This window comes from Pongo pygmaeus, chromosome 10 (genome assembly GCF_028885625.2).
Source record: "Pongo pygmaeus isolate AG05252 chromosome 10, NHGRI_mPonPyg2-v2.0_pri, whole genome shotgun sequence".
Lineage (NCBI taxonomy): Eukaryota > Metazoa > Chordata > Mammalia > Primates > Hominidae > Pongo > Pongo pygmaeus.
The window spans coordinates 124,518,653-124,523,288 of record NC_072383.2 but is presented as its reverse complement, the minus strand read 5'-3'; positions in this window follow the sequence as shown (position 1 = coordinate 124,523,288).

Sequence of the window (4,636 nt, the reverse complement as noted above, 5' to 3'; positions counted from 1 at the left end):
TCCAACTACATTTTAGTTTCAGATAAATAATAAATTTTTAGTATAAGTATATCCCAAATATTGCTCTGAATATACTGATACTAAAAACTGTTCATCATTTATCTGAATTTCAAATTTAACCATGGATCCTGCATTGTTACTTGGTATAATGATAATTCTACTCCCAATACACACTTCTTCCTTCTTCTTTTCTTGTGAGATGTGAGCTCAGTGTCTGCAGTTATTCCCATTTTATTTTATGCTCTTCTTCATCTTTAGAAATCTCAGCTGATAAATAATGAGATCGGACGGAAATATGTTAAATAATTCCTTTCTACATTGATTACTTGAACCTCAGGTCACAAAGGGGAAAAATCCCTCAAACAGTAAATGACATGCATAATCCAAATGCCAATGCAAAAGTCATAGTCACTTTCTTTAATATGTACCAGTGTTGAACATTTAAATTTAGGAGGAGGTAATATATCTTTGAAGTACTAATATTTTATGCAGTATTTGATATTTCCAGTCTCAATAAATAAAATAGTGGTAGAAAATTGCAAAAGGTAGCATTCTTTTGTGGAAATGTATAACCAGAAGCATTTGATAACAATGCTTATAGAGACACTGTTTTCTAAAGGGCAAAGATGTGTGGAGGATAAGGAACACCTGGGGAATCCCCAATACCTTAATAGTTTCAAAAGATTTCCAAAGTTGCAAAATTATATTGAACAAAAGAAATAATGTGATTTCTATTAGGCAAAAATATTTTAGGGTGCCCTTCCTTGTGGCAACAGAAATGTGGCCGTTTGCATCACTGTAGTCAGAGCGTGAATTAGCAGGGCCACCCCCATCATCGTATGAAGAACATGAAAGGTCGACCCTTCCCACTTAGATGAACAAAATGAGAACACATCTCTGTCAACTTCCTCCCTTTAATGTAAAATTTTTTAAAAAGTGGTGCTCACGGTAGTTGGGAAAAAATGCCAGTGCTTATATTGATTCTCCAAACAAGTACCACACATGATAACATCTGTGTCAGTTAATTACCAAGGAAAAGGCAAGCTGAACTTGCTGATTTGGAGAGATTTAAATGGATACGAACAGCTGCCAATGCAACAGGATAGCACTCAAAGAATTTCAAGAAGTGAGAAGTAAGCAAGGGCAAGAAAAAGCAATGGGAGAAGTGATTGTGGTTCTTTTTGATGAGTTTGTCCACCAGGCCTGGCCACACAGTAAAACTCAAGTAAAGCACTTGACTCAGTGTCTCCCAGTGTTAACCCTTGGCAACTTCTGAAACTACTGGTTGTAGAAGGAAGTTTTTCAGAATATACAGCCAGGACAGATGGAAAATCAATGTAACAGAGTAATCACAGAGTAATGACATGGTGTAATGCATCCATCAGCGACTCAGCTCAGAACTGAGGACTTTTTCTGTTGATACATAATATGTTGCATATTTATGAAGTACATGTGATATTTTGTTACAATCATAGAACATGAAATGAACAAGTTAGGGTATTTGGGGTGTCCATCACCTTAAGTATCTATCATTTCTATGTGTTGGTTGGGACTATTTCAAGCCTTCTCTTCTAGCTACTTAAAAAATATCCAATACATTGTTGCTAACTATAGTCACTCTACTCTGCTATAGAACATTAGAACTTGTATCTTCCACCTAACTATGTTTGTACCCATTAATTGACCTCTCTTCACACCCACCATTCTTGCGGTCACCCTTCCCAGCCTCTGCTATCTGCTATTCTGCTCTCTACCTTCCTGCGATCAGTCGTTATAGCTCCCCCATATGAGTGAGAACATGAGATATTTGCCCTTTTGTGCCTAGCTTATTTCACTTAACATCACAACCTCCAGTTTCATCCATATTGCTGCAAATGACATTTCACTCTTTATTGTGGCCAGATAGTGTTCCATTGTGTACGTAAACCACATTTTTCTTTATCCATTCGTCCATTGATAGGTGCTTAGGTTGACTCCACATCTTTGTTATTGTGAATAGTGCTGCAACAAACATGCAAGTCCAGGTATCTCTTTGATATACTGATTTATTTTCCTTTGGATAATACCCAGTAGCGGGGTTGCTGAATCATATAGTAGTTCTACTTTTAGTAACTAAGAAGACATTTATAAAACTTCATAGAGGCTGAGATACACCCAATGGGTCTATGAATTTAAGCTCACGCACTTTGGGGGAAAATTAAAAGTGTAGCCAATTTGCAAATACCTACATATAGCTTGATAACTAAATAAATAAATGAACAGTTGTCACTGACCAGCAGTGTTGCTAGGTGCTGGGTGAGCAAACTAAACAAGAGTCTTCCTTCCTGAAGCTTGGGCTCTAGATACAGCGCCACCCAATGGAACTGTCCACCATGCTGGAAATGGCTTATATCAGCACTGTCCAATATAACACAGTACTGGAAATGATTTATATCAATTCTGCCCAGAAATACAGTGCTGGAAAATGGCTTATATCAGCACCACCCAATAGAACGCAGTGCTAGAAGTGACTTATATAAACACTGCCCCGTAGAACACAGTGCTGGAAAATGGCTGATATCAGCACTGCCCAATAGAGCACAGTGCTGGAAATGGCTCATATCAGCACTACCCAATGGAGTCACCACTGGCTACATGTGCCTACTAAGCACTTGAAAAGTAGCTAGTGCAAATGGGAAACTATTTTTTGAATTTTATTTAATTTTCATTAATTTAAATAGACACAGATGGCTAGGCTACTGTATTGGACAGCACAGGTCTACAGATGAGATGGTTTCTCAGGCAAAAAATATTTTTTCCCAAGAAACAAATTTGAAATCTTGGGACCCCACTATAGGAGAATACTCTAAGAGGTGTGAAATGTGAGAGTGACTGGTAGGAAGTCTGAGGAGAGAAACTGTAAAAATCAAAAAGGAGAATGTAGAAGGCCCACTGTGAGATCAGAAACAACACTTAGTTTATGAAGAGGAACATAGGGTCAAGGGTCTAAGACGCACCCTCCAGCTTGCACACAAATCCAGCGGGCTGAGAGCCAGAGCCAATGGAAATCACTAGTTCTGACTCCATCCGTCATGCCACTGGGGTCACCCTGGACTCTTTTGAGAAAAGAACAAGATACATTTGGAAGAGGCCTCTCCCTAAAGTTGAAGAAGGCATTGAGGTTCTGATGAAACTTCAAAATAAGTTTATAAATAGAAGAAAATTTTGGTGTACTAAAGGATACATTTCCAAGGACAGATGTCCAAAGGAGAGGAATTGGAAATTTTATTAGCAATCTGTGGCAAATAAGATTCCATCCAGAAATTAAAGTCACTAGATTTATTTCTAAGAACAAATAAGGCTGAGCGCAGTGGCTCACACCTGTAATCCCAGCACTTTGGGAGGTCAAGGCAGGTGGATCACTTGAGGTCAGGAGTTCAAGACCAGCCTGGCCAACATGGTGAAACCCCATCTCCACTAAAAATACAAAAATTAGCCTGGCGTGGTGGCACACGCCTGTAACCCTGCTACTCAGGAGGCTGAGGCAGGTGAATCACTTGAACCCAGGAGGCAAATGTTGCAGTGAGCTGAGATCGTGCCACTCCACCCCAGCCTGGGAGACAGAGTGAGACTCGGTCTCAAAAAAAAATCATTTCTGTATGGAATCTTTAGATGGGGAAAGAACCCTTTAAGTCCTAGGATGAGTTAAACACCAAAGTTTATCTATGAAGGAGTTCTGGAATTAAAATCCATAGACAACTATGACATGGAAGAGACCCACCACTGCAATTTGCAAAATAACACTTAACTTTCTGCAGTATTTCTTGCCTTCTTTTTTTTTTTTTTTTTTTTTGAGCTGAAGTCTCGCTTTGTAGCCCAGGCTGGAGTGCAATGGCACGATCTCAGCTCACTGCAACCTCTGCCTCCTGGGTTCAAGGGATTCTCCTGTCTCAGCCTCCCAAGTAGCTGGGATTACAGGCGTGTGCCACCGCGCTCAGCTAATTTTTTTGTATTTTTGTAGAGATGGGGTTTCACCATTTTGGCCAGGCTGGTCTTGAACTCCTGACCTCAAGTGATCCACCTGCCTCGGCCTCCTAAAGTGCTGGGATTACAGGCGTGAGCCACCACACCCAACCTTCTTGCTACTTCTAAAGATCATGAAATTGAGAAAGGATGACGCTGCCCCTGGAATACACTTAAATATCCATATAAAAAGCGCACATTTCACCAATCCTAGGAATGAGAGTGTTAATAAATAGCAAGACATTCAACATGACAGAACCACTGTCCCTGGTGCCTCCTCGTTCTGGAGGGTGGGTCATCTCACGCTTCACCCACGTTCTCCAGCCTAGTGGCAAATCTGTCTTCCTTGTGTGTCATTTCAACATCTTTTCTTAGTCAGCTGATATTTTTCTTCATTTCTTTAACTTTATGAACAATCATTTTAAAAGTAAGAAAAAGTTGGGCCGGGCGCGGTGGCTCACGCCTGTAATCCCAGTACTTTGGGAGGCTGAGGCAGGCAGATCACGAGGTCAGGAGATAGAGACCATCCTGGCTAACACGGTGAAACCCCATCTCTACTAAAAATACAAAAAAATAGCCAGGCGAGGTGGCAGGCGCCTGTAGTCCCAGCTACTTTGGAGGCTGAAGCAGGAGA